The sequence below is a fragment of the Hippocampus comes genome, unplaced genomic scaffold (assembly GCF_001891065.2).
Source record: "Hippocampus comes isolate QL1 unplaced genomic scaffold, H_comes_QL1_v1.1 scaffold82, whole genome shotgun sequence".
Classification (NCBI taxonomy): Eukaryota; Metazoa; Chordata; class Actinopteri; order Syngnathiformes; family Syngnathidae; genus Hippocampus; species Hippocampus comes.
Genome location: NW_017805135.1, coordinates 2,967,179 through 2,987,757, shown reverse-complemented (window position 1 = coordinate 2,987,757; position 20,579 = coordinate 2,967,179).

The following is a 20,579-nucleotide window of genomic DNA, read 5'->3' as shown; positions in this document are numbered from 1 at the left end:
GGGGGGGCATCAAGAGTGGAAGCGCGGCGGCCATTGATGAGATGAAACAGGTTGACTTCTCCCTCGTCGGAGTGGAATGAAAAACAAATGTCACACAGGGTGACGGAGTGCGTCTGCGTCTTATCAGCGCGGCCGATGTGAGTGATGGCTCTTATCTGACCTGCCTCTCCGCCTTCTCCCTGGACCCCTTCCTCCGAGGCTGTTTATTATCCTAAGGTGGCAGGGTGGTGCTGGGCCCTTTGCGATCCATCTCTCTGGAGGACTCCTTCCCCCACTCTCTTATCTGACCGCTACATGATAGCCGTAGCTCTTGTTTACAGATGCCAGCCCATTTGAATGAGGAGCAGGCTGAAGGATATGACTCCTTTGCTCTACCACTTCCTGCTATGGAGGAGCCAGGTGAGTTATAGGGAGGAGGGCGAGCACATGCATCATCCTTTAGCACGCCACTGCATCATCACGTCCTATTTCGCTCCTGTGAGGGGAAATAAATGGTGACTGAAGAGGGGAAAAACAGTACACACGCCCACACACACACACACGCACGCGCATGAGAGATTAAGCTTAGTTTATCGCTTCTCGTGAATTACATTCATTTCTGTTATCATGTCCTTTTTTATTCTCTGGGTTATCTCAGCCAGCATGTGTCGTCGGTGTATACATGAGTGAGTTGATATGAGTAGAAAGAAGCCATCTACGCCAGTGGTGGTGAGCGGGTACTCTATTGAGGTTACTGAATGGGAAGGGTCGCTCCTATATTTGCACGTGTTTTTGAAAGGAAAACCTCAATAAAGACGGCTGTTTTTTTTTTTTTTTTTTTCCCCGCCACCCACCCCCCTCGCTTGTTCCATTTCCTTTCACCGTCCGTCCCTACCGGGATATTCCTGGTGCCTCCCTGGCAGGGCAGAATGCGCCGGTTTCCATTTCAAACGCGGCGCTCGTGTCCATCACATCACCGGGGGTCTCTCCAAAAATACATACCTTCTGTTAAAGCCCAGGGAGGGAGGGCAATGAAAGGAGAGGTGTTTTGAGGCTACCACTCACCCGTTTCTTCCCCCTCACACCCATGGGACTCGCTGGACTGGCAGGCTTTCCCTTCACATCCCAGTCAGCTTTCAACTAAAGCGGAGATTGAAGGCCTGTGAACGTGCAGTCCCCCACCCCTTTGCCAACATCCCCGGCAACTGGCCGTGACATTGAAAACACTGCTTTCAAACCACCCAAAAACAAGCAGATGGCATGAGTCAAAGTGACAAAATTCCATTGTGGGTAAATGATGGTGAAGCGATGAAGGACATGGGACGAGCCATGAGATCAATGCACACCACAACGTCACCATAGACTTCCTGTAGACTAAAACAAAAAACAAACAAAAAAAAATGTATCTGTCATTCTATGGTTACATAGAAACAAAGCTCTGGTGTCATTCCAACAAGATATATATTTTTAAATAAGCATATCCCATCTATTGGCAGCCATGTTTAAAAAAACAATATTTTATTCCTTTTGAGGAAAGTGTTGCTGCAAAAAATAAAAGGGACTTACTTTTTCTGCCAGATAAAATAGGTATCCTCTCACAATTATCCTTGGACCTTTGAAAAATGCAGAACTCATAAGCTTAAGTTACCCAACAGATACAGTAGAAACGGTCTCAATCTGATAGGGGAAATTGTTGTGACATTACTTATATTTCCCACCATAAAACATGTATTAAGTGAACCAACAATTTTTTCAGTAACACTGTATTGTTATGCGAGTGAAAAAATAACTTAATCAAGCCTCGGTAACTTATGTGCAACTTTGCTTTTTATGGCCATCCAGGGATGGAGAGAATATTGCTCTTTTTCTGCTTATTTTTCCTACGCTTGCCTTCTAAGATTTATATCTCGATTTGCGAGCAGTGTTTTTCCATCTCTTTTTTTGTATGACCAGGAACACAACTACATAAACAGAGGCAACGGTTCTCAACTTGGATAAGTTACAGCTGTATATTTGCAACAGTAACTGTGTTGGAACAGCTATGGACCAGTGGTTTAGGGTGTGACACGTAACCGATAGGCCCCATGACTGGCATTGGGATTTGCTTCCTATTTTCACAGCTGTCCATGACTCAGATATTAAATTTAAGGAAAATGTATGTCAAGAGTTTACAAAAATCCAGCGCTCAAATGAAATCGAGTGAGATAAAAGGACGAAAGAAGTTAACTGTTGTTAATAACAAAGCATTATTCAGTTAAAACACCCCTTGTTGGGGCTGCTCTTTTTGTGTATAAAGCAAAAGCAGAAGCAAAACATGAATTAGTATTGAGTGGAACATGTCAAGAGTGAATGAATGGCAAAATAAAAAGTGAGAAAAAAAGGGATCAATTCCAGAGCACATGCAAAAAAGGGTGGGATGAAACTAAGCCATCATACACATGATGTGAAATGAAAATGTTATCGGTAAAACATCAATTTTTCCATCAATTCTTTATTGTCATAATTGTGGTCGCAGCTGAGCTTGAGCATTTTCTATTTGTTCAGGGGGTTCAGGGGACACCCTGGAGTGGCTGTTCATTGGTCCAGGGCATGTATTAACAAACAAACCATTCACCCTCATATTCACACCGACGGAAAATTTAGAGTCTTCAATTAACCCAATCTAACCTATCAATGAATGAAGAAGTACGCAAAGTACTTGGAGAAACGCAAGCTTGGAGAATATACAAACTCCACACAGAAAGGCCAGACAGATGATTTGAACTCAGAACCTCAGAACTGTGGGGCAGACAAGCCAACCAATAGCCTACCACCTTGCCTTGTCCAAAATTAAAAAAAAAAAAAAAAAAAAACGAAACTTCTAACAATCTCTCATCTTGCCTTGCTTTGAAGTCAACCTCAGGTTCGATGGTGAAATGGTGTGTGACTTTTGTTTCTTGCCCAAAAATAGTGTACAACTTCAGGACAGTTTTGACCATATAAATCAAAGCTAAATCATTGGAGTATTGCAGCTACATTTGGGCCATGTGCAGGCTTGAGGTCATATGCTAGAGTTGAAACATGACTCAAGGTTCATTCTTCTCAGTCCAGGACTTTAAAAAAAGCAAAAATGTCTCAGTTTGATCCTCACCAGAACATGCTCTGCGGTTTCTCTCATTGCACATCAAGCTGACGCATCCAACAAATCCTATTTATTGCTGTGTCATTGACCAAAGTGGATCTAATGCGCGAACAATTAGTTGATTCTTGCCTCCGGCTCTTTCCAATACTTTGTCAATTAATTTCTACTTTTAAAGCACCGACTCTAAACGGGCGTGATCCACCTCCGACTCAACACTGCTAATTAATCACAGGGAACAGCGGCTTACTGTCAAAAATAATGGTACTTTAATAACACGACGCATATAGCAGAGTGCATTACTCGGCGTTTCGAAATGTCATAGGCTTGCCTGTAATACACAACGACAGGCAAACTGCTGCGTGTGCACCCCAATGTAACGTAACAAATGCATCATCCTCATAGCAAAGAGGCTATGAATAACAGCAATAATCACACCACAATGGATTCATTTGTCAGCAAGTGCGGCGCGACGACATTAGCGCGATTAGCAGGCGTCTTTATTTTCTCTTGACAGTGATGTCACAGGTGTCTCTATACTGTCTTGTGACCTTTGTTTGCTTGTGTGTGGCAGGTAATGATGGTTGGCTCTTTAGGAATGACTGTTTAATGCATTGTTTAAACATTAGCTAATGTGGTGGGACCAGCTGGCCTTATGTCGCAGCACAAACTAGTTCATTGTGCTTCATTTGTAACCTTGAAATAACGTACAGTGGTACCTTCACAAACCCAAGACCTCATGTACTATGAAATGATCCATTAATGAAATGTAAAACATCAAATACACACACAGATATGGTTAGCGTGAGATGATAACGTAGCCGTCATCTTCACTAAATGCACCTTATTAAAACATCACAACACAGTTGCATGAAAAAAAACAAAAAAACGTGACAGAGCAAAGCCTCTCCAAAAGCAACAATGAATGGCGTCTCGGAAAAAAAAAAAAAACGTGACAAAGCAAAGCCTCTCCAAAAGCAACAATTAATGGCCTCTCATTGTATTCTTCCTATTAGCAAAATGGTTGTATGTTGCTATTAAGTTGCATTATTAATCATTCATTTTATATGGTATCTGAGTCACTTGTCTGCCATGTAAACTCCACTGGAAAAAGGTGCACATAAACTGTAACAGCTGGAGCTGAAGGGCGTGTCGGCAGCATGTCAGCTTGTGTGACAAACAACTTCCCGGCATTGTCGACATGATATAAAGTCAGCGCATGTGCTTTAATATGAAAGTCACATTCTGTGGATGCAAACAATACAGGCGTGTGCAAAGAATAACAGAGTACCACACTGAGATGGGAAAAATTGGCTACAATTAATAATGTGATCAATGATGAAGATGAATGATGTTGCCACTTGCTGTACTTTAATTGGATTAAATTATCCATCCTCCATCCATCCATTTTCCAATCTCCTTATCCTCACAAGGGGTCGCCGCGGGCATGCTGGAGCCTATCCAAGCTGTCTTTGGGCAGCAGGTGGGGTTACCCCCTGAACTGGTTGCCAGCAAATCACAGTACACACAGAGACGAACATCCGCGCTCACACTCACACCTAGGGACAATTTAGAGTGTTCCATTGACCTGCCACACGTTTTAGGAATGTGGGACGAAACCGGAGTACCCGGAGAAAACCCACGCGGGCATGGGGAGAACATGCAAAGTCCACACAGGAAGGCTTGAGCCAGAATCGAACCCTGCACCTCTGCACTCTGAGGCCGACGTGCTAACCAGTCGACCACCGTGCCACTCTGGATGAAATTAATGTTTGCAAAATTTGCGAAAAAGAGAGAAAATGTTATTTAGTTTTAACTTTTTGAATAAGCAAATTGAATTTGTAATTGGGAGGAGGGGCTGTCTGTTAAAGCCAGTTGTCCTTTCAATTGAAATACCGGTAGGTTTTTTTCATGGCCTCAGAAGATCCGATAGAGTACAAAGCACTGCCTCACCCAATTGTTTTCAAACCAGATGCGGGACCACTCTGTGTGTACTTGCCCGATACTTTTCTTCACTTTTCACTTTAGCATATTCGCCGCTAGCCAGCTTTACACAAACAGTGTCATCTGCATATGGAGTTGTTCAGAAGTAATTTTCATAGCGTTCATCAGCTGCATTATTCGCCTGCACTCGAGTGCAATGTTAACACAGCAAGTCACTGTGTGGACAGCTGATGGGAAGATAGATGAGCTATGGGAATGCGATCTCTTTGTCGAGGGGGTAGGAGCGCTCTGTCGTAGCTCAGTAAAAGAGTGAGATGGATAGGTTGACAAATGAACAGAGAGCGAGGGGGAGAGAGACTGCAACGGGGGCGGAGGCCGCTCAGTGGGGATCTGAGAGGAAGGAGGTAGCGGTGGAGCTGACCACCGTTGGGACCAGAGAAAGGTCATGGTGAAATGGAAACTGATTCTCCACCCTGACTCCCTGGGTAATATCCAGTGACTGTGCCAATCCCTCTCCATGATGACGCCGTAGCGCTACCTCTGCAAACCATAATGTTCAGGTCTGACAGAGCAGGTCGCAGAGTCTGTTGGGGTACATCCTTTATCATACCCGGAGGGGTTGTGTCATGTTGGTGGGGGTCCGCGTTCACTGAGCAAAGTTTCTGACAGCCTTTGAGCTTCCAATGGAGACTCCACCGGAGGTTCTGACCCAAGTTCCGTTCCTGCACAACCCTTTGAAATGCACAGCTCCCTCGCATCAATTACCATAACGGAAACCCACCAGGAGCCTGACAGTGTGGGTTGAAGAGAGAGAGAGAGACCTATTAGGGATGGACGTTTGACTGAAATTCCTCCAATTAATCAATACCATTTATTGAAGCATTTTCTCTGATTCATTTGTCATCTATATTGGAACTGAACTATTTTTCAGAAATTTGGCGGAAACTGGGAAAATTTGCAAACGGCTGTAAAAATATGCACGTCCTGTTGTAATGCACTCTGCAAAAATGATAGACATTGGCAGCTCAAAATAACAACAATAATAATAATAATAACAATAATAGTAACTGTTCTTATTATTATTATTTAAGATTAGGGGGCGGTGTGAGCTGCACAGCTACATTTAGTCTCCCTCCACTAGTGTCATCTTGAAAACGATGTTTTCAGAGCAGTTTTGACATAGCAGGGGTCATGATGAGTCCAATTTGACTCCATTGCACCAAAACACCAATCAACAATCAATTCCACCAAAATCTCACCTCGATTCTTGTCTGGTTACATTTGAAGTTTCCAAGATTGCATAATCCGAGAATTTTGTAATTCGAATCCCATTCCATGAACGTCACCATCTATCTGAGGGTTTGGACTCAAATCAACACAAACATACAAGTCAACAGTCGTGTTTCGTAGTCACATTATGGCCTGGCCCTTGAATAAAACACACAACCACAAGCAAGATCAGCTTTGTGCTCATTTTTTATCAGCCCGCTAACATCTCACGCTCGGGATAGCGCAAAACAGATTGAAGGGCCAGCTGTAGGAAATTCAATGAACTGTACCCGGCGGCGAGATTACTTTCGTGAGACATTTAAAGGGCTAGCTTTTTAGCGCGACAATGGTGTGGTAAATAGCCATTATAATATGAAGTGTTCAGCCAAATTGCTTCCCACTTTCACTTTCACGGATGGTTTGAGGATCTCCTGCAGTTAAGAGTGGGCAGCGCTGCTTTTGTCAGATGTTAATCAGCAATGGGGATTGTTGTGGAGAAGTAAAACATTACGAAACAAGTGTAAAGGGCGGCACAAGCAAGATCATTCCTGCAATAGTAGGCCAACAGTTCCCATAGTGCACTGTCTATTTCTGTCTCGGACGTTGAACTTTTTGTTTGTATCACTTTACAATCAATGTTTACTTTATCTTGTAGCATCTACATTATAGTGTAAAGCAGCATGCATTTCTCGGCTATTTCTCGCCATCTCCAACCCAATCATACACTGTAAATAACATTCCTAGTTAGCCAGCCCAGACCATCACGGGACATTTGCTGCCAACTAACCAGAAAATGTGTTTCTGGTTCCTGAGACTATTATATGGTTTTCAAGCAGCAAGAGTCCGCGAGCTTGGCTGACTTCCTGATAGAGATTTATACAAGAATCATGTGAAAGCTGGATGTGGACATGCACATGGAAGCGTAAAAGACATTTATTTTTCCACCAGGGCAAATATATGATGAAGTCGTTCTTTGGACCTCTTCCTTCTGGTCTTGGTGACCAATAAAAGCTTTTTATTTTAGAACTTGTTTCAGTTGTCATAGCTTCATTCAATTGTGGTTTATTGCAGCATAAAAGAACAACTATGACCATCATATTTAAAAACAGCTTTTCAGTGTTTAGTCTGCTGTGAGTCAACATTGGCATTAAATGCCTTTTTATTCCTGGGAGGGAAAGGAACGGACAATAGGAAAAAGCCGAACTTGATCTATATATGTTTCGAAGTTGATCAAAATACCCATCCATCCATCCATCCATCCATCCATTTTCTGATCCGCTTTATACTCAGAAGGGTCGCGGGGCTGGAGCCCATCCCAGCTGTCTTCAGGCAGTAGGAGGGGGACACCCTGAACTGGTTGCCAGCCAATCGCAGGGCACACAGAGACGAACGACCATCCGCACTCACACTCAGACCTCAGGACAATTTGGAGTGTTCCATTAACCGGCCATCCATGTTTTTGGAATGTGGGAGGAAACCGGATTACCCGGAGAAAACCCACGCAGGCACGGGGAGAACATGCAAATTTCACACAGGAAGGCCGGAGCTGGAATCGAACCCAGTACCTCTGCACTGTAATGAGGTCGACGCGCTAACCACTGGAACATCCGATTTTCAATTTTGATTATTTTTTTATTTAAGTTTTAGAACAATACTTTGTTTGCCAAAAATAGGTAAAAGGGACCCACAGACCCCCTGCTTGGGAAAAATTATCACGGATTGTTGCCGTACCTGCTTGACATATCGACGAGTAGAGTAGAACGAGGGGACCTTGGGCAGTTTCTAGTTGTTGAGGGAAAAAAATTGAACACGAAACTGAGGACAGCAAGACAACGAGGCACAACAACAGGGTCAGCTAATGTTTTGCATTTGGGTTAATTTTCGTTATCTTTGTAGACTCAGGGCCAAATTTTGCTTGACTAAGGAGCCACCAACAGTGGCTTACATCACAGACACAGTATTGTCTCAGGGCACTTGAAACCCCAAATGTTCAGGGACTATCAACAAAGTACAGTCGTGGTGGATTCATGGATGAAAAAGCCCTGCGAGTGTCTTCCATATGTAAATTCACTCAAGACTCACGGAAAAGGTCCACGGGGCAGTGGTATGCATTGAGGGGTGTCAAATGTTGGCTCTTTAGTGAAGACACAGTCAAAGCGGCCTTCACTTCGGTGTATTTCATCGTGTCCCCAAACCCGCCATCTCGATTATCCTCCCCCCCTCTTTCTGATCTCTTGCCCTTGTTTTCGGCCGATCCCCACTTTGCGGCCGTCATTCACGACCGCCTGGCTTTTTGACACGCGTGCAAATTGGCAAATTACAGGATGGCGAGCTGTCACTAGTCAGATTCATGTGGTCACGAAGAGGGGGGAGATCAGGGCGGTGGGAAGGTGGGGTGCCAGATTTACAGGGGGGACATTAGCCCGGTTCACTCTGGCCTAACATTGTTAACGCTGACCGCTTGATTGACATTCACTGCTGTCAGGATTTCAAAAGGTCCTCTGTGCTGTGCTGCTTTTAGGAGGCTTCCTCAAGTGCTCCGCCACCCTTTCTGTCCATGTCCCCCTCAATGTTTTTTCCCTATTCTGCATCACACCACTTCATTTGCATCGGCCGCTGAGTTTCCTCTCACACGAACCCTCCAGCAAGGCCCTCTTTGTCTCAGCGTGAACGCAGAGGGCCTCCCGCTCTGCCTCTTCTGCCCCGGGATGGGGCTGGCGTTTTTCAGGGTGGGCTTGCTGGGAGGAACAGCATGATGGTGTTATTGTAACTGGGCATGGGCCCCTCTCAAGCAACGTCCACACGGCTGCGTCTGGTTCATCCAGTTGATCCCCCGGGGAAGGATGTCTCTCTTCAAGAGAACAGGAAGCCGCTGCTGAGGATGGGATTTCTGGGTAAATAAAAGAACCGCTGTTTGCAATCCCGGAGAGGCTTCAGGGACAGTCTCTCGTCTCACTCCGGTGATTTGTAGTGCAGTGAAAGTGGACTTGTTGAAAGAGTTGATGCTACATGGTGCCGACTGAACAGTCCCGGAAGAACAATAAAAAGGTTGATATGATACTGATGATCAAAATAACACTAAATTCAATTCCAAGAAATAACTAATCGTCAGCAACATCAAAGCGGTCAACTTAGAACTTTTTTGATCAGGCCATCCGTCGGTTCAAGTTGTATTCATTAGTTTGTACAATGAGGCACACACATCCCACATCACAACAGTTTTTTTTTTCAATTCAAATCGTTTTTCGTTCCTACCTCAATGCATAGATAGAGTTACTTTATGAATGGGGAAATTAAGGGAATTCATTTTCTCCCACATGCTAACACAACAGCTTTGCCATCAAAGGCAAGATCATCGGTGTCGTAGCACTTGGTCAGTCAAAAGTAGACTTGCTGATATTTCCAAAATACTATGGAATGCTATAACGTATTAACCAAATCGCTTATTTCTTTTCCATTTATTTCAGCCATGTAAAAACTAAAACAGCCTCCGTCCCCCCTGCTGAACCCCCGCCCCCCTCCTGCTTTTAAGTGGTTAGAGCGTGTTCCTAGTCTGATTAAATTAATGGTGCCCCTCGCTGCGTGCGAGGGCCCTCGTGCCCAGCTGATGGCTACTGTTTGCGTTGCAAGCGCAGTCTTCAATTTCAAAGGGTTAGGGCATTTCTGAGACCGGTTTTAATTAACACGGAGACAACACCTCTCTCCCTGCTCATCTTTGACTTGGGAGCTGCTTCCAGGGTGGCAAGTCTGACACCATCCCCGCATGCTTCTGATTAAATCGGAGCTTCATTTACCACTGCCTGCAATCAACAAAACACCACTCGTGGCATCGTGCCCAGACATCGGCGGTCGAGTAGGCCCAGCCCCGCCTTAGTCCACATGAACAGATTTAGCCTGATCTCTGATACAGGAGCTTAATCTCTCTGTGATGTGATCAAGGATGCTTCTCATGTCACAGGACTGAAAAGGCTTAAACAGGTAGAAGCAAGTTGGCGACCCTGGGAAAAGTCACATTTGTGCTTCTTTCGTCAGCTGATGGATGGCAGCGTGGATGTGCCTCGCATTCTGCCGGTGACCTCATACACATCCCAATCCCTCCGCCCGTCACTTCCTCTAAATATAGTCAAAAGCCATTGTTCGAATAGCTCGGGTTGCCCCCCTTTTTGATGTTCTGGGCGGAACAAAGCTGCCAGTGGCCCTCATGCACTTAAAGAGAACACTCCAGTTTGGAATCCTGAACATGACGCTTGTGTCAACCAGTCCATTAACACCTCGGCGCTCTTGACGTTAAACGGATCTGTTACATACAAGTTAAATCACATTGTCTGAGAACCAAAATAGCAAGAACACAGTTCCCCCAAACAAACAGACAAGATAAAGGATGGTGTCGCTCAAATAAAAAGCTCATAAGCCTGAGGATGACTTTGTCTTGAAAGCCCAAATCTGTTTTCTCCTGCATCTACTGTTAAGTACGTCGCGAGGCAAGCAATGTCTTTCATGATGAAATGTTTCAAACAACTTTTTTACATGCTACATATACACAACATTACAATAGCTTTACATTTCGGAGACCAAATTTGTTTTATTTTTCAATTAACTCGGTGAACATGCCTTTTCTCATCTCCATCCAGTCCCACGGCGATACCTGATGGTACTCCCAAGGTGCATTTTGACAAGGCCTTCATTTTACCACGAGCCCAACGCTATTATAAAGGAATACATTTCAACTGCAATGTCACTTCTCGTTAGTGTACGTTGTACTTTCTTGTCTTTGATTAGTTCACGAAAATGTTTCCATTTAATAATGCCAACAGCGATTATTTGGGCTTTTTCTCTACTTGTTCCCTTTAACAAAGGGGAAAGGCATTACGTTTGACGGCGTGTGCTGATGAATTAGAAATGTTTGTTTCTTGTAAAGAGGCAGCTCCTCTCTTGAAGCAGCCCTTTAAATGTTTATAGAGTACAACTGACCTCAAATTGGAAATTAGTGTTGGCTCACTAATGCAACTCCCGGCTGTTGTTAATTTGATATTTGTCCAATAAATGGCAGCAAGGTTACGGCACTGTTCATGTGGTTGATGAGGGGCTCCCCAATGTTTCATGCAACCGTGTCATATTATGGGCTCACGCAGTATTTAGCTTCACACGTTGCTACTGTATTCGCTGAAATACTCACCTATCTGTGGTTTTGGTGCTCTTTCTGAAGAGCCCCAAAGATGCTGCAAAAAGCCTCTTTGTGTCAGGGAAGTGATAACATCTCCATTTCGTGTCAAGCTTTGTATATCGATGAGGACTTTAGCCTGGGTTGCAAGTGGAAAAGTCTATGCCGCATGTGCATGTACTTTGCACAGTTCTGGTGAATTGAATAAAATAAAAAAACATAAATTTACTTTTCATGCTTTAATAATGTAAAATGAGAATGAAATGATAAACTGTTTTGGGAATGTTGGAATAAATTTGTAGTATAAGGACATGTAGATACACATACAGTACATACAACTAACATACTGTAAGAATTATGTTTGTTTTGGGGGGTATTTTCACCTCGGATGCATTTGGTTGTCTCAGTTGGTACAAATCGCGTAAGTAATGCACCTTCCCCAGCCGTTTGTGCACAAGTCAACGGAATGACACAAGGCAGAATAGGAAATGCGCTGCAATGATTGCTGCCTGGGGCACACTGAACTGTGGAACCACTTAAAAAGAAGGAAAAAGAAAAGAACTCAAATGATGTGTTGTCAAACTGTGGCCGCCTATTTTGTCAGTGGAAACAATATCAGTGATGTAAAGGAAATGGGACATGAATGGCCCTGTTTACAGTGGTTGGATGTTCACACATAAGCAGCAAGTTCCAACATAAACATCCACTTAGTGCATGTAAATCTTTGGGCTATTAATAAGCTCTTTTATCTGCTCTTTTTTGGAGAGCTGCCCTGGAGGCTTCTGGGTAAACTGGGTCCTCACTAACTCACCCACCTCTCGTGTGTGTGTGTGTGTGTGTGTGTGTGTGTGTCTATCTCTTTTCTTTTTGTCTCTTTGGCCCAAGGCAATGGAATCGCTTTCCAAATGTTAACGTCTCCGCTTCAGAGCTTTCTTATTGACAGATTTTAGTCCGTCTTAATGTCGCACCAGCGACGTGGGTGATTTATGAGCATCCGATACTTGATGACAGAACTTTGTCGGTTTCGTTGGAATCGATCGTGTCACATTCAAATCAATGCGGTGTTTCTAATGTCGGCCTAAATGATTTCATTTCCTGCAATTCATTTTTGCTCAGCATGCGTGCCGTCTGAACGGGCCTCGGACGTTTGATGTGGGATCATTTCAAGCCAGCAAATAACTGCATTCATGATGACATTTTAGCACTGTTTATACAATTGAATTGCAAAGACAACCACAAAAACAAGGCTCTCCATAACAGCATGCTGGTTGACCAGGTTGTTCTGATTTCACAGACACTGAAAAAAAAAAAATGGCATGTTGAATGTACTCAATGTTATTTTGTCAAGCGGCTGCACACAATAGAATCAGCTGGATTTTTTTTTTTTTTTTAAGCAGCTGTATAGTTTGCTTGAAAAAAATGGATCTGGATCCAGATGGCTTTATTTCGCGCAACCACTTGACAAAATAAAATGTGACGTACTTGCCTGCTATACACCTGGGAAAAAAAACAACCGCTAATATTTATACGAACGAAGACATAAAACTCAACTCTGAAGCCTGAATGTGAAGGTGAGCTGCATCACATCCCTTGTTAATGCTGGTTTTTAGTTGGTAAAATTGGAAAAAGCGAAATCGAGCCTCAGTTTTACAAGCACACTTTAGTTGGGACCCAATCTGGTCGAAATCAAAAGTTCTTCATGCCTGGAGTAACTTTCGTCCTGACTTTCCAGTCTCTCTCTCTGGGTGTGTTGTGTTCAGTAAGATGGTGACAGCGCTCCCTTCCACATTTTCCTCTGCAGACTGATGAGTTCTGACAGAGCGTATGAATTCATCTCCCATTTTTCTTTCTCCCTCTCTCATGCAGACCGGCTTTCAACTCTTGTTTTTCTTATTTCTGTTGACAGAAAAAGTTGTTTTAGCTTCCTCCCTTCCCTGCGTGTCCACGACAAGCCTACTTTTCCTGGGCTCGGCTGCGTCCGCGCCACTGTGTGTGTGTGTTTGTGTGTGTGTATGTGTGTGTGGAGGTATGCTCGCATATAGAGTCCGTGCATGTCTATGTATGTGCCATTACTTCAGTGGAGCCGAAGCCGCTTTCATGTGCGCGCCAAGTGTGCAGAACGGTTCCGCCAGTGAAGGACGGCCTCTCCTGCCGCATTGGGTTACCCGCTCTTTTCGGGAAGAGCCAAATACATTTTTTTTTTCTTTCTTTTTAATCTGATGTGGGATCTTTTGTTATTTGTCCATGAAATTACAACTGAGAACATGTTATACTTGAGGGACGCAATGAGTGATCTTCTCCACACCAGCGCGTGGACACACATAAATGGAGCAGTTTAGCATCATATATTATGACCGACTCCGAGCCAGATTCTCGCAGTAGCCATCTTTTTGAAATAGCAAACAGTATTCCTGGAAGCTCTTCCCGTAAGCGACGCGAGGGATAAGCCACTTGGCCCAATCCCGCCGCCGCCGCCGCCGCTGCCGTTGACATCCCAAAGGCTGCGATGTTCATGTCTCTGTGTCGTGCCTGAAGTAAACTGACAGCCATCTTGAAGCGCATGTTGCAGACGACTGTCTTGTGGTTTGTGTTGGTCTCGAAAGCAGATGGTGGCACAGTTTCCCCCAATTTCCCAATCATCCACCAAAGCGCTTGAGTTGTTTCCTCCCCGGGTCATCGATATCAAATTTTGGATCGCTACATTACTGTCGGTCTCGAGTGGCCGGTGCTTTTTCACCACTGTCAGAATTTTCAAAACAAACTCCGCCACCCGCGCGTGAACTCTTTCGCCAACACGCACACACACTCTTCAGTCGATTTTAATCTAATTATGCAAAAATATGTTCACTTCTATTTTGTGTCACAACAGCACCAACAAGCAAAAACACTTTTTTTTTTTTTGTTAATTGAAATTTCGAACCAAATTTAAAGCCTGCAAATCTCCACCCCCAAATTCCATGCACTACTCTTTCTGGTATTAAAAACAACATAGATACAGGTCAAAATATGTAGGGAACATTATTGTATAGCTGCCCCCTCCCCCCTTTCTTTCCTTGGCTTACACTGATATGTCAGCCTTTTATCACCCTCGTAAAAAAATGGCAAAAATTCAACCAGGCCTGGAAAATCAGACACAGCATGTCCATCGCTGCTTGGGAATAGTTACCACTCCAATCCAAGAAATGAAAAAAAAAAAGTTTTGCCGTCTTATTTCAACATTGTAAGTGTGCTTCACACTTGAGATGGAAAGTACAGCCTGGCTGCCAAAGGCTCGACGATCCAGCAGGACGCTTTGATATCTGCTCACATTTCTTTGATGCTCCCAACACGAGATATGCAGAGATATTTACTAAATCAAAGACGCCTTTCTTTCGACAGCTGCAGAGAATTTAAGATGAATGGAAACAGTTGTCTCACACTGAAAACACAGCAACGGCACCTTGAGGAGAAAGCCATGTTTTCATGTCTGGTGAAATGCCATAGCCCTTAAAAATGGATTTTTATTTAATGTCTGTGGGAGTGGAGGACGGATGGGGGTTTTGTTTTTTTCAATAGAAAACACAAGAAACACGCTTGAATACGTCTACCATTTTATGTTTAAGCAACAATATGAACAGCAACAGTCTGTGATGAAATGCCAACAAATTATTTGCCAACAAATTATTATCCACGTTCGTGTCGGCTCTTCATTTGGAGCATGATTTGCAAATTACAATGCACTCAAACTACTTTTGTGCTACGTGTACAGTATCATAAACAATCGCCTGACGCCCAATGGGATACATTCTGGTTAACTACGACCTTACATCTGTAATTTCATGAATTTTTTGGGGGGTTATCAACATAAATATTTGAGTCTTATCTTCTGCAACAACTTTTTTTTTTCTGTGAGGAACCACTGTCTTTTTTGCCTAATGTCTTTTAAAATGATACATTGGACTCAGTTATTAATTTACTGTATTATTCATCATATTTTCATATTTCAATACATTTTTTTACTTAATTATGTCACTTTCCTGGATGATGCTTCTCATTTTTATTTGGGTGTTGAACATACTTTTTTTTTCCACGTTTTTGTTTGCCACGTACGCTTTTAACTCACATTTCAAATATTTTTCAGAATAAAATTTTGGAGCCTTACAGTGGACATTTCTTCATTTTTCGATTTTTTTATTTTTTATTTATTTATTTTTTACTCCTGTATTAATCATATCAAATCACATGTTTGTCAGGCTCACAAATTGTCTCAGTTTAATTTTTTTTATTTTATTCATCTTCATTTATGTTCCACTATCCCTCCTTATTTCTTAGTTTTGGAAGCACAATCCTCAAATGCTGAACATCGTCATTGTCCCCAAATGATTCTTTCATCGGGAGAATGAAAACGAAACGACTGGCGCTGCGCTTCCACCAGACTCTACACGACGCTTCAAGAGCGCTTTGATTGACGCGAGTGGCATTGAGTTTGAGCCGCCTTAAGAGCGCCCATATCCCTTTACACCCTGCTGGAAGCGGAGGCAGGCTGAAAATGGCCTCTCCCAGGGAAAGCCGACAACTGGCTTTCAGCCCGACCGTTTGTCTTCATCAATCAACCTGCGCTTGTTGACCGAGCAACATGATGTCAATATTCTTGTCATGCATACCCTCGACAGGGAGTGGGGAGCCCCTGTTGGTCCTCTCGATGGGCGTTTCCTGTCCCGCAGCATTCTGGGAGATGTCAGCTTCCGTTTTTATTTTCTCTCTGTCTCTCTCTCTCCTGCATGCAGCCCCCTTTGTGTTGCCGTTGTTTGCTTTGTGGCAGCTCCTCTTGTGTTTTCCCTTTCTTGTGACGCTTCCCACCTTACTACGCCGAACTGGATGCAGCGGCGCCGTTTGATCGGCGCCTCAGATAAGCGGCGCGGCGCGCTCAGATCAGCGCATTAGTATCTCATTTGAAAGAATGGTGTCACCGTGTTGACAAGCCTGCGATAAGTCGGCGGCTTCTGACGGGGTAGAGCGAGGGAAAAAGAAAAACACGTTTAAAGCAGATAAATGCCTTAGGACTCCATCTGTCTGTCTCATTGTCCCTATTGTAGTTTATTTTGGGGTGATGCTGAAAAACCTCGCGTTTAAAACGGCCTTTTGGGATGTTAGTTTATCAGAAGTGCGGCGAGTTAATGTTATCTGCCGCTTGCTTTTGTATTTACTGTCTACGGTGGGAGGGCTTTTATCATTCCTTGATTGTTGCAACGCGGGAAGTGGGCATGGACGATGAGCTCGCTCGCTTTCAACGAGCAGCCACGTCAAGATGCCTCTTGCGCGTTGCCTGATTTCTTCCTCTTCGACTTCTCTTTCTTCTTGGTCATTTACAGCGTTGCGTTTGCCCCGTGGCAACGGGGTGCCTCTCACAGGTCCATTTGGGGGAGGAGACTCCCGCTTGTCAGTCATTTGAAGCACAGCACACAATATAAGAGCAGTGAGCACTCGTCGAGATTTGATTGACATTTTTTCACATCAGGTGAGATGTTTGAAAACTCTTTCTTTCCTCTCCAGGACTTTCCAAATGGTTTGCGCAATGACTCTGATTCAAATTTTCAGCTTCTCTCACGTAGCTCATTGTCTTTGTTTTTCACCTGGAGGTGTATCTCAGGTTTTCACGTTGGTTACACCCAACAAAAATGTATTCAAAGAATGATGCACCACAGAGCATTGAAGTGCCCATTTCCATCACATATAAATGCCTCAGGAATCTTTTGGACTGATTCATTGTCTCCCACTGTAGGTTATTTAAGGTGAGGGAGAAAAACTTCTATTGAAAAAAAACCTTTTGAGATGCTACTTCATTAGATTAAGTGCAACAATTTACTGTTGTCTCCCGCCGGCTTCTGTATTTACTGTCTACAGCGGGAGTTTATTATCATTTCTTTTGATTACGGCACAGGAAGTTTGTGTTGGTGATATTCTCCCCCCCCCCCACCACCACCCCCTCCGGCTTTAAAAGAAGGCTTAGCCGCAGCTTAGCGCCCAGGTCAAGCTGCCCTTTGCCCTTCCCGCGGTGGCCTTTTGATGTGGTGCCAGCGCTCTGCCTTTTTTTTTTTTTTTTTTAACGGGACATCCGAGGGTCACGGGAAGGCCCCCGCATGACGCCTCCCGTCGCAGATGTTTCTCGCGATGCCCCCTGCGCACGTCGCCCTGCCCGCCCTAGTGCCCATTATTATTTTATAGTTTGGTTCTGCATTCCTTTCAGTGCAAGGCGGACCTTTTGGGCTTTATTGCTTACACATGTCCTTGGCTCTCTCCCTTGGCGGGGAGAGGGGATGGCCAATAGAAGACCTGCCATCCAAACTCTCCCCACCTTGAACTAATCGTTGGGAGAGGGCTTGCGTGGCTCTCTGCCCCCCCCCCCTCCTGCGCAAGTCAATTTGTAGAGACATAAACAGATACTAAAGCCAACGTAACAAACGCTGTGATTTATCAGGCCGCTTCACATCAAATTATCACAGCGCCCTCCTGGATTAAAGAGGACACGCATTGATAAAAGGGAGAATGTGCGACTGCGCTCCTCTTCGCTACTTACATTGGTTGTAAATGTGCAGAAATTGTTTGGTAGTGAGCACGATTGCACACATTTTCAACCAGTTATTACACGCATTGATAAAAGGGAGAATGTGCGACTGCGCGCTCCTCTTCGCTACTTACACGCAGGGTTGTAAAGGTGCAGAAATTGTTTGGTCCTGAGCACGATTGCACACATTTTCAACCAGTGAAAAAGTCTGAGTCACCAAATTTTGCGATTTTCTTTTCACTCAAAATAGGAGGACAAATAAAGTAATTTCCCCATGTCACAGGTCACCCAACGCAGTCCTGCTATATTGCCGTTAAACTTTTTTTTGTGCAGTGGAAAATGTATTCAGGCGGTACGGCGGTCGACTGGTTAGCATGTCGGCCTCACAGTACAGCGGTGCTCACCCCTTCCTGTGTGGCGTTTGCATGTTCTCCCCGTGCCTGCGTGGGTTTTCTCTGGGTATTCCGGTTTCCTCCCACATGGCAGGTTAATGGCACACTCGAAAGTATCCCTTGGTGTGACTGTGAGTGCGAATGGTTGTTCGTCTATGTGTCCCCCACCTACTGCCCAAAGACAGCTGGGATAGACTCCAGCAAAACTCAAGTCCTGACCTTCATGTTTTCAAGCAACTGCTAAGTTACTGTGGCAAGAAAAATCAAGCAAGTCAAGCCGAATCTCCACTACAGGTCCAGTTAAGTCATTACTTATGTTAAGAAAGTCCTAAATCAAGTCTTTTTTTTTTTTTTTTTAAATGGTCCCAGAGCAGTCTCCGTTTTATCTCTGACTTTGTCTTCTCAAATAAACACATGACTGGCATGAAGTGCATGTGGTGTACTTTTCTTTGTGTGTGTGAAGGATGAAATGAGAAGTAGTTGTCTTATCTTTGTATTATAAAACGTGCGTGTTGCCACCATGATCGATTTAATCAGATAACTAATGCGAGAATGCAAATTTATGATCAGGTGACGATTTGTTGGCTTCACGAGGTGGCCTCCAAACTTTGGGTCATAGCATTTTGACCAAATCAAGTGACTGGAGTCACGGCCATCTGCTAAAAAATGGTGCAAAGTGTTCATTACATCTCTTGTCGAATTGAGTCATTGATTACCTACTACGTGTACATCAAAGCGTATCAAAAAGGCTGTTTGATTTGGGTTTGTGTGACATTGTTTCTTGGCTTTGCAAACTAGCCAAGTCAGTTTTATTCATGTCGTGCCAATTCAAAACCAAAGTTATCTCACATTGAGCATGTCAAGAACCACTGGCCGGGCATGCATCTTCAAACTTTCTCTGTACTTTCTTGCTCTAACTTTAGAAAGCTTTCTTGTTTTTATTAGATCGCTGTCATGTAAACACACCCTAAGTATTGCCATGTTAGTTCTTCTAAATGTCTCCATTTCAACACCTGCAGTGGGCTGCAGAAGTCATTGGCTATAAAAACACCCGCGTCGTCTTCAATTGCGTTCTCGTTCCGTTAGTAGGAATTTTTCTGGAAACGAACAGATGAAAAAAAAATTTTTTTTTTTCTTCTGCGGCAAAGTCAGGTTTCAGCGCGACGTGGTGCTCGAACAGCTTTTGATCTGCGGCAGCTAGAGGCCAGCACATGGATAGTATATCTTTCAAAGATAAAAGTAAAAATGTGCAAAGGCCCATGATGTCATGCAGTCGTGGCCGCACGCCCGGGAGTAAAAAGCGAAACTTTCACAGGCCCTGGGAAAAAAAAAAGAAGGCTTCACCGGGGAGAAAAGGAAGGAGGGTGCACTCGTGCGCCTTTTGGGAAATCAATTACACATTGTCCGAGCTGTGATTCGTGCTGTAGGAACTTAATCGTGGGGGCCCTCTGCGTAGGATCATCCTGATGAGTTTGGACACTGTTGTTGCTCCCTGATGTCTGCTCACCTCTCTCCTTGTCCCCGTAGCCTTTAAAAGCTTTTTGGGTGTAATTTGCAACATTGGTGCACAACTTACAATCCTGCAGAGAGTCATTCGTCATCATTTGCTGCCGTATGTGTGCTGGACGCTTCGCCTTTGATCACTTTGTATTTTATATTTTACATCTGTTCTACGTTTAATCTTTTTTTTTTGAAATACGGAAGGAAGAGTTTGTACCTGGTGGCTCTGAAAGCATACGTAAATCTGCCATTTGAAAGCTTGCGATAAGCGCATATATGTCGACTTCCTGCCTTATGGGACTTGACTCACAACAATCTCTTTTTCTTTTTGAGGATGTGCTGCTCTTTCAAGATCTTATCTGCTCCTAAATCAGCACTCCCCCCACGAGGAAGTCCTTTTAAACTATTTCCAGGTCTATCATTTCCAGTCACGCTGAGTGCATGTACGGTGGAGCCCCAGGAGCATAAGGCCCTGACCCAGCCTCCCCTTCTCGGCATCCCTCTCCCTTTCCACCAACACACTAATCATCCCTAATCACAAGTGAAATGCATTTTTCTGAGGAAGTAGCTGGAAAATTTCACAATCTGCATTGGTCCCGACCGGGCTGATTAGGGAAACATTACCCTGCTTTCACAGTCACTTTCAATCTGCCTTTAATCTGTCACTTCAAT